Here is an 11,487-nt window from a genome sequence, read left to right as displayed (position 1 = left end):
GCCATCATAGTTCACTCCATTCATGAACTCCTGGACCCACAGGATCCTCCTGCCTCACTTTCCCAAATAGATAGAAACACCACCAGGCCTGAGTGATTGTTTTATTTGTTTGTAGAGAAAGAGTCTCACTGTGTTGCCCAGCCCAGTCTTAAACTTCTAGCCTCAAATTAACCTCTCGCCTTGTCCTCCCAGAGTGCTGGGATTACAGTTATGAGCTACCATGCGCAAATAGTCAACCTGATCTTTCTAAAACTAAAATTAAAAAAAAAAAATGCCTGGCTTTTCAGGATGTTTTACAAATTCCTAATTATGGGTACAGCTCATAATAAGTTTGACATCCTATAAGCCTAGTTTATCAAGTTACATTATATTCATATTTTAAAACATTTATTGTAATATTTTAATAATAGGAGTTAGGGGAAATGTATTAATTGAATGTATTAATTGAATGACTTAAAATAAATGTATTAATTGAATGACTTAAATGTATTAATTGATTATAAGACACGTGCCACTCTTCAGAAATATCAAAACATACAAAGTAATGTCTACCTTTTACCTGATGCTTAGATTTCCTTGAACACTTGTATTTCCTGTAGTTTCCATGTCTTGACTGGAGCTACTCTGTAATTCTAGAGGGTTCACCTCACCTCTGCTGCACCCTTTACCTAACTAACATTTAGTTATCTTTCAATACTCTACTTAAGAGTTGTGGTTTTTAGAAGTTCATTAACCTACCATTGGCATGCTCAATACCCCATGATGTTCTTGGTAATAATATTCTCATCTGTAGTTGCTTCTACTCACCTAGTTACATTGTGTAGTCAGCTGAGTAATGGCCCCCAAAGTTTATGTCCTAATTAGAAGAACATGTGTGTTTTACTTTACACAGTAAGAGATATTGCAAGTGTGATGAAGATATATGGAGATCACCCTGAGTTATCTAGGTAGGTCCAAGGAATCAGAATGTCCATGAAAGACGAAAGGAAGAGGGTCAGAGCAAGCAGTAGATGTGACAGCAGAAGAAAACACATTGGATTGATGTGAGGAAGAGGCCATTAACCAAGAAATGAAGCCCTTGGATAATGAAAAAGGCAACAAAATAGATTCAAAGCTTCCAGAGGGAACCAGCATCGCAATATCCTTAACCTTAGACGGGTGAGACTGATTTTCAGCTTCTGTCTCTCTAAAATTCTAAGTGATAAATTTGTTTTGTTTTAAACCACTCGCTGTTCTGATAATTTGCATAGCAACACCCCATTCCCCTAAAAAATACGTTAATGATATACATACCTTTAGAATTATTTATCCTATTTTGTCACTCTCACCTAAATGCCTTGATGACAGAGATTGCATATTTATCTCTATATCCCTGCACCTATAAGACAGCCAGCAAATAGCAGGGAATAATACGTTAAGTGTTTGAGTGAATGTTCAAACGTTTAAAAGAATGCATTAATAGACAAACATCCATAGACAAATTTTCTGGTATACTGGAGACTTTGGATTTTCAAGTTAATTCAGGTACCAATGGTTTTATATCAACTCTGCATACTTGATTTGCAGTTAAAATATTCAGACCCACTTTAGTGTCCTGAGATAGTTAATACTTAAAATAAGATATGAATTAGGGCCCTAATCACAGACTTAAGAATGTTCCTACCTTGATATCCATCAACAGTTGTGCTCTCTAGAAGTGAAAGCAGAGTATGGGATATAGGCTGTTTATTAAGATTTACCCCAGGTGAAGACAGAAGTCAGAAAGCAGTATTAGGCTGAAGAAGTCAAACTGAAACCTGAGTCTGAAAAAAATCTTAAAAAAACTAGTAAAGGCTCGGGGCCTGTAGCTCAAGCAGCTAAGGCACCAGTCACATACACCAGAGCTGGGGGTTCGAATCCAGTCTGGGCCTACCAAACAACAATGACAACTACAACCAAAAAATAGCCGGGTGTTGTGGCGGGCACCTATAGTTCCAGGCTGAGGCAAGAGAATCACTTAAGCCCAGGAGGTGGAGGTTGCTGTGAGCTGTGGTGCCACAGCACTCTATCCAGGGCCACAGCTTGAGGCTCTGTAGAAAAGAAAAGAAAAGAAAAGAAAAGAAAAGAAAAGAAAAGAAAAGAAAAGAAAAGAAAAGAAAAGAAAAGAAAAGAAAAGAGAGAAAAGAAAAGAAATTAGTAGGGAGTTAGAGAGTATTGCTGATGGGAGTGCCATGTGTAAGGTCAAAAGGGCAGAAGTCCAGGTCCTCTGTCTCATTCATCCACTCAGAGCTGTCCTGAGACCCCTGTGAGCTCTAACAAGGCAGTCAGCCTGTGGTTGATGTAGACCCCAAAGGGGCTTCCAGCTGGGCCGTATGTATGTCCTTCCCTGAAAGACTAGCACATCTTTCTATTTACAACTGTACACATATGGAATGTTTTCTTAGTACCAGATAGTCAAGAGCTGCTAAAATTACAAATATATTCATGTTCCTTTTTCACAGTGTATACATAAATGTTTTATTTGAGCTGAAATATATTCAACTCAACGTTTTATTTAAAAATAGAAAATTGGATAGGTAAGGAAGGTATCAGCAACTGGTGGATAGGTTGAAGTACTTTCCAGAATAACTATCAATTATGATATTTGAATAAACATTTAACACTTTTTCCTTGACAAAGTTAAAGGAAAATAATATGTGGCTTCTGACTCATGGTGAAATAAAATATTATAAGAAAGTAAAGACTTGTAATTCCCTGTGCTTCCTACTTTAAACATAGAACAAGTTGCAGACTTCATTTTATTTTTGTTAATATAGAAAAGTACATATAATGATATAATCTTCAAACCATGCTCAGTAAATAAAAGTGTAGAATTTTAATTTTAATTTAGTAAGGAAAAATAATAAATGAAAAAGTTATTAAGTGAATAAGATGAAAAAGTCATTTTAATATTTAGTATTATAAAAATAAACAAATTTGTATTAAGCAACTTTTTATAAATAAATGCAATATTGATGGTTGTACAAATATTCACTACAAATTTAGAGCTTTATGAAATTATGGGAACATAAAGATATTGTGTTGCAATTGTAACCCGTTAAGGTGACAATTATATGGAATGAGTAACTAAACATAGAAATTAACAAAGGCAAAATTAAAAAAAACCTTCCCCAAGCACTATCTAAATATAATAGTTTTTGCAGCATATTAGTGCTGTCAATTAAGCTATCATTTATAATGTGGGTATAATTATTGTTAAGATCTCATAATAAAATATTCTCAAAAACGCCACACAAAACAAGAAGAAATTTCATTGTGATGCAGAAGAAGCTCATAATTTCACAACGTTCCTGAAACATTGTAGCCATTAAATAACTATCAGGTGAATTTACCCTATCCTATCTTGCCCCCAACACACTTATGCCTAGATCATAATGAATGAAACACTAGAGAATCCTAGAAGTAGTGGCATTTGTATTTAAAAGATTGTTTTGTTTGTTCCAAATCTTCACTACTGTTCCTATGGAATGCAATTTTTTTGAAATGCTGTCATGACCTAGTTTTGTGGTTTTGACTATAGGACAGTCAGTTCCCCTTTATAAGCAGCTGATTACTTCCCTTATTGCATTCTCACACTTATGGCCAGTAAGCACCTGTCTAAATCACCCCAGTGGCAGCTATCAGATAATTAGGGACAGCCCTTATGTCCCTGGGCCCATGAAATTATTCAAATGAACTAATCCTACTCGTCCTTAAAGAGATGAGTGTTAGACTCCATTACTGAGGAGCTTGCTTGCTACATACTGGGATCTCCAAACCACAAGCTCTTACAGATCCTTAGCCTGTGATCCTCCATATACAGCTGCCAATTATGTTTTGAGTCATGGAAACAGAACCCCATAAACCAGGCACTACAACCAAGAATTTACTAACATGATAGAACAAATGTGGCCCCTGAAAATTCCACTTGCAGGGAGTGACAGTATTCATTGTCCTTTGTCTCTTGCCAGAGGCCACAGTGCTGGAAATTATCCCTCTCTCAAGCCCTTTGGCTACTTGTGGAGCCTCTTGTGATTAACTACACAAATAGCAAAGGGAGTTTGCAGAGAGTAGGACAGCATTGTCACCATTATAAGTGACAAACCTCAGGGAAATGTTACTGCTTTGCATTCCTAAACTGATTGTCCCTGATAAAGGGTGAAACCCATGGGTCAGCTCATTTGTCCTAATTTCAGGTAGGAGCATTAACACTGGATACAACTGGTCATGAAATCACTCCATCTACACACATTTGCAATATTTTGGCCGTTGCCTAAAACTTAGTCCCTTTGGGGAAAAGAACTTTGAGAATTTCTTGCTTCACAGATATTCAAAAAACAAATCAAGTTATCCATGTCTCTGTGTATACTACGGGACTTACTAGTACTCTTCTTATCCCCTTCGAAGTGTCAGACATTACTGATGGTGACCAGGGCACACATTTCACATCCCAGAATACACAATAGTGGGCTCTTACTAAAAGCATTCAGTGGCGCTTTTATTTCTCAGATAGCAAATAGCTGGTTTAATTGGGAGACCTAAATGGGCTGATCAGTGAACTCTTATTTAAATTACAGAAGGACAAATAGAGTCCTGAATGGCTCAGCATCTTGCCCCAGAACTTAATTCCATTAATTCAAGGCCCAACGTATGTAACACTAACTTTAAAAGTAGTTTCCAATGCCCCTTCTTATGTTGAAATTAAGGCCTTATTTCCATGTATACTCATGGCTTTCTATCAAAACATATATCCCTAAACTCCTATGCATTAAGGAAAATATTACAGAGGTTGCTGCCATCTGTGCTGTTCTAAAAAGTGAGTGAAGATTGTTGCTTTCCTCAGGAGTCAATTTATCCCTTGACTACTTTGGGCCTGAACCTCCCACTCCCTAGTGCTTTCTCCTACCCCTCCCTCCACTTCAGCTTACCGCCAGGACCTCCTACCTTGCACTTCTGTTTATGACCTCTACCACCCTTTCCCCTTCACTACAAACAAATATCATCAAGCTTTACAAATACCAGATGGAACTGTCATTTTATACCTTCTACAATGTGACTGTAGGATCTACCACCTCAACCCAAGCATACACCAAAATATTATTATTATAAAGTTCTATACCTTATACTTTTAAAACAATTTGCAAATACACCAAGATCTTGTTAGAGACCCCGGAAATTCCAGATACGTTTACTTGGTAAAGTCATAGAAATATTATCTTGGTTATGGGCTGGCCTGCAACAACTCCTTATATTTCTATTCGTTTCCTTCCTTTTTCCTTTTAAAGTATTTTCTATGCTGTTTTAAAGTTATACTCTTTGAAAGTTTTCTCTACTATTTAGGCATTTATATACTCCAAATAATCAAACTCAAAATTGATGTCAAGACTTTTGAAGGATCAATTGTTTAACATAGCATTTTTCATTTTGTTTTCTTGCTGTCTTGACCCAGTTTTCTTGACATGGCCAAAAGCTGATAAGTTCCCTTTCTTGAGTAGCTGATGAAGTCCACAGCACAGCACAACTACTTTCTTTCCCGAGTTTTCACACCATGGGCCATTATGCACCTCCCTAACTGCCACAGGACCAAGTATAGGACAACTAGAGAGAGTCCCTATGCCCCAGAGCTGGAGAAATTATCCAAACTTGTCCATCCACAGGGAGTCTAGAAAACCTGGCCGAACCCAACCTATATCCTGAACATAAATTACCACATGTTGATTCAGCTTTCTTGTATCCCATCTCTAGGTGCAACCCCTTGTGTGATCCTGCCTTGAAGTCGTATATTTGATCTATCTTGACTGCCAAAAACAAAAAACGTTAAACCTTATAAAACACCATATACGTACCCTTTAAAGTTTCTCCCCTAAAGTTTGGGTGTATATATTCCTGTCCCTGTACTTTCCATTGTTTGATTTGACTTCTTTTGACCCAAGAATTAATAGAAATGATAGCTCATGTGAGTCTCACCCTTCTTCGCTCTTGCTCTTTTGTCATCATCGTAAGAAAAGCTCCCCTGAGGTCGTTGCTATCCCTTTAGGCATAATGAGCTTAGGTGGAACCAAGCCGCCCTAGGCAAGGTCCGGGTAACTATGCCTGAAGTGGAATTATGTAGCCATTCCACGAGGGGGATCTGGATGAGCTGTTCCAGTTGACCACAGATGAAAGAGAATTAAATGTTTATTTTGTATGCCAATGGAATTTGCAGTTGTTTCTGGCATTAGTCAAACCTATACCTATATTGTACCAGTCAATGTAAAAACAGTCTTTGTTTTGAAAAAAATGTAATTTTGTAACAATCAGTGTAAATGTAAAAATGTAAAAATCAGTCTTTGTTTTGAAAAAAGAAAGGGCTATAAGTTTAGAAATCTTGTTTAGCATTGGGAAACCATATCAGAACAAAACACTCAAGAGACAGGGATCTGTCTTTTCTTTATTCTTTCCTATAGAGTGAAAATATGGTGCCAGAGCAAGAGATAATGTGGGATGTCTGGAACGACACCAGACTATTTTCTTTCAACAGTGGATCTACATGTACAAATGCCTGAATTAACACTTCAAAATTGACAAAATTCTTTAATAGTGACAACCCTATAGTAGTCATCCATGATAAGTGTATTAAAAACAAGCGTAAGTCATTTCACTTCCATGTGAGTTAGCGTGGCTGGAGTTTCTCTCTCTGTTTCCCCCTGCCAGGTCTGTGGTCTTAGAGACTTAAAGAACAAATCCATGGACCACAGGACGTGGGAGTAAGTGAGAGGACAGATTTTATTGATAGATAAATAAGTGGTGGGGGCGTAGAAAGTCAGAGACTTTGGCAAGTCAAAGAGGGGTTACCGAGTGGGTGGCCCATCTGGGCCTCCTATTCATGAGTTAATACACTGCTTCTCCTATCCTGGGGGCAGTGAGAGTGGCTTGAGGAGACGGACTGTCATAACCATTTGGCTCCAGGGTCTTGGGGGAATAAATTAATTTTAAAACTGCTCTTGGGCAGGAATGTGGTGCTGCTTGGGTGAGTTCTCAGCTCTGGAAGTAGCAGCCTCTTTTATAGGGTGCGTTCCCTGTTCCAGGTGTGGCAGCCCAGATGAGATACTGGTCAGGCTGGTTTTTATGAGCTGGTTTGTGCCTACAGATGGGGCCTGTGATGAGACTGATTAATGAGTCAACTCGGGCATAGAAAATGGGGGGGGGGAGGGCACACTGTCCAGCCTGAGCAGGGTCTCTGTATCATTAGGACACCAACCCTCACACTTGTAGGTGAAGAGTAATTGATCATTATCCAGTGAGTCTCAATTGTCTTAAGGTACAGTATCTAAAAGAACTAGGATGAAATTGATGAACTTATAGAGGACCCTGGACACATCTGTTAATACGGAGGTTTAGCAGAAGCCACTCTATTGGCAGGAGAACCTTCCAGAAGGTTGCCATGATATAATCATTTCCAGATTTGTTACTAACACCTGTCTGAGAGAAATTTGTCACGAGTTGGGGACAGACATCAAAAAGGGGACTTCAAGAAGGGTAGGAGGAAAACCTGGCCTGCGGAGGCAGGAAGTCTGAAGGGCCCACAGAATGTAGGTATGAAGTAACCTAGGTAACCAATGACCAGTAGGAAAGGGCGCAGAGGAGCCAAGAAAGACTTACAACCAGTTTCAAACGCAAAGTAGTTACACCCCTGCGCGGCCTTGCATCTCCATCTCTCTCACCTCTTCTCTATGAGAAAGCGCAACTTCCAGCTCCATTTGGAAGTGCTATAAACTTTCTTGTTCTTCCTCTTTGTTACCCTAAAACTCGTGTAGGTTACTTTTGTTTTCTATCCACAATGCTTGAGCTGCCCCAGTTTTATTTACAGTTTCCACTCACTTTTGCTTTAGATTACTGCCATGCCTTGGTGGAACCTTCCAGCCTTGGGAACTTCCAGGTCAACTGGATTCAGACTGGGACCCCTAATCCACAAAGGAGACTGAAACATTATCTTGCTTAAAAGTTGAATATTTAATTTCTGAGTAAAAATTAGGACTGAGATTCATAACTGGAGAATTACAAGACCTTCCATTTCATCAGTGAGTATAGGAATGTATAAAATTCTTCATATTATCCCAGTATGGTCATACAGGTATGTTTATGAAAATAAACCATTATGAATACTGTGATGACAATTTTAAAATATCATGCTTTTATAAAATATATTCTTTATACAAAAAAAAGTAAGTGGAAAAGGTTTAGTGTTGAGGCAATCTCATCAATATTCTGAAAAGCTATTTAAAGAAAGCCTAAAAGCCAAGATATTAAACTTATTTGAGACCTAAAAATAATATCAAGATGTCAATACTTAGAGATCTAAAAATAGAACTGCCATTTGATCCTATAATTCCTCTACGAGGTATATATCCAGAAGACCAAAAATCACATTGTAACAAAGATATTTGTACCAGAATGTTTATTGCAGCCCAATTCATAATTGCTAAGTCATGGAAAAAACCCAAGTGCCCATCAACTCATGAATGGATTAATAAATTGTGGTATTTGTACACTATGGAACATTATGCAGCCATAAAGAAAGATGGAGACTTTACCTCTTTCATGTTTACATGGATGGAGCTAGAAACTATTCTTCTTAGCAAAGTATCCCAAGAATGGAAGAAAAAGTACCCAATGTACTCAGCCCTTATATGAAACTAATTTATAGCTTTCATATGAAGGATATAACCCAATCTCAGTACAAGAATATGGGGAAGGGGGCAAGGGAGGGGGAGGAAGAGTGGAGAGAGGGTTATGGTGGGTCCGCACCTAGGGTGCATCTTGGAAGGGTGCAGGTGAAGTTTACTAAGTGTAGAGAATAAGGGTTTGAACATAATAATGAAGAAAATGCCATGAAGGCTATGTTAACCAGTTGGGTGAAAATATTTCAGACTGTATATGGAACCAGCACATTGTACCTCATTATTGTATTATTGTACACAACTATGATTTAATAAAAAAAAGATGTCAATAAATGAAAAGAACAAATTAAACTATAAAATATTTGTTAATTTAAATTTTTTCTTTCTTTTTTTAATTAAATCATAGCTTTGTACATTAATGCAATCATGGGTACCATGCCCTGGTTTTGTATATAATTTGGAATATTTTCATCACACCAGTTAACATAGCCTTCCTGGCATTTTCTTAGTTATTGTGTTAAGACATTTGTATTCTACATTTAGTAAGTTTCACATGTACCTTTGTAAGATGCACCATAGTGTGATCCCACCAATTACCCTCCCTACACCCATCCTGCCACCTCCCCTCCCTAAAATTTGTGACCTTTTATTTACTGACAGAACACAAATAGACATTTATAAGTAGTTAAGTGGTAAGTATTATGGGGAAAATGAGGAAGTGTTAGAACAATCTTTCTCGTGAGGAAATTATATTATAAAAGCCACACAATTCAATAATGTAAATGATCATAAGGCAAGAAAGAATCATCAGTATTTATTATATAATAATTGAAATATGAGGTTGTGTTTGAATAAGGACCCTGCCACACAGAAAGTTTTAATACTTTATTAAAGATCACGTAGCTAAATGGAAGCAGAGTCATAAACAGAACGCAGGTCTTTGGATATGAAATTAGGGGATAATTTTTATTTAACTTATGAATCCTCACATGAAAGTAAATAAGGAGGTAATGATATTTTAGTAATCACGGTAGAGATTCAGAAATGAGAAAACATATTATTTAGTGTCAGTATCATAAAAAGTTTTCTGGGAAATATGAAACTTGATATGAGTCTTGCAGGCCAATTGAATATAGAGTCAGAAGGCTTGGGGAACAGAAATAGACAATGAAGAGCAAAAATTTAAATTGTGAGTTTGAGTCCAAGCAATTAGAAAATTTAGCCTAACTCAAAAATTAATATAAATAAATGAAGAGTGGAAATTAAATTTCAAAGGTCATTTGTATGTTATTAAAGAAAACAACCTTCATGTAATAAACAAGGAAGAAGGTTTTGGAGGCAAGGAGTGTATTAACATTCTCTCCTGAACCTCCAGCTTTAAAAATAGTTTTACAAGGCTCTGTAAAAATAATAAAAAGCAAATTAAAGATGAGTAAGGGATTGCATTTTTTATATGAGAATTGACAGATTAATTGTGGTTGGGATAATCTATTCAAGATATGATAGAATCACTAAATTTCATAATTCTACAGTATCTTAAAGATATTTATTTCAATTAATGAAATATTTATTAGATCTCTTCTGCCACAGATCTGGTATTTGGTTGTCTGTTTAAGCACTTCCCCTCCTCTTGGGGATGGCTACTTTCATCTTTTCTTCCAGTAGTTAACTCATTCTTCGAACACTTCTTGCTCTTGATAAAAGTCTTTCTTATTCTGTCTGAAATCCTACTTCAGTGCTTAGTTCTTTGTAATTTTGACCAAAATGTCTAAATTTTGGTCAAAATACTGAAAAATATCGAGGAGGAAAAGGCTAAAAAGAATCACATTGATTTAAAAGTATTCTATGACCAGTCATGACCAGTTGGATTATAATCTGGATCTTGCTAAGAAACAAGGAAATGACAGGCATGTAAATTGAAAGGGAATGAAAGAATACCCAGAATTCCCAGATAATAAGGAGATAAAATCAAAATAAATACCTTTATTTAATTTTTACACTAACAACTAGTGCTATAGTCCCTAGTCTCTGCCATATATGTTCACAAATAAGTATGTTGCATAAGCTACATTGCAGTGCCTCGTAGTTTTATACTGACTGATCATTTCGCTCCCTACTTAAAGAGAAAATTCCTCAGCAGTAGAAGACATGAACCACATGTTACTGGTAGTGCCCAGTGCGAGCCTGGACATATGATATCATCACAGTACTTGCATGTTGATTCATTTAACAATGCATCTCTTTAAGCTTTCTGCTCAAAATTGTGCTTATGTCAATTAGGCCCTTATCAAATTTTGGCAGAATATATTCCTGTATTCAGCTTTAAAAAGTGAAAAGTATAAGGAGCCTAATAGCACTAAATATTCAAAAATATTTAGGCTAGTTTCAAATATAGAACTCCACATAGATTACACAATGAAACTATTAAATGAGCCAGAATGCCAAGTCACAGCTTCCTAAGCTATTAGAAGCTGTGTGGATCCTCTCTCAGTTGGAAGTGACTATCTAGGTGTCACAGCATCCTGCTGACAGCCTAGCTCTTTATGACAGTAGTGATTAAACATTATCCATAAATTTTTTTCATTTCATCAAATTGAATCATAATTTCCAAGGCAAATAAAAGATTCATTTGTCACAAATATTCATAGAGCTGTCCTCAAATGATACTGAGAGATTAGACTCCTTCCAAACCCAACTTGCAGAGAATGTATTTAAAAAAATCTCAATATAATGTGTCAAAAGTGAAAATTAGCTCCATATTCATCTTCCAAGTAATGATAGGGGAAATTTCTTATAGATATCCTCTTCT

Source organism: Nycticebus coucang, chromosome 7 (genome assembly GCF_027406575.1).
Source record: "Nycticebus coucang isolate mNycCou1 chromosome 7, mNycCou1.pri, whole genome shotgun sequence".
Classification (NCBI taxonomy): Eukaryota; Metazoa; Chordata; class Mammalia; order Primates; family Lorisidae; genus Nycticebus; species Nycticebus coucang.
Note: the sequence above shows the minus strand (reverse complement) of the source record.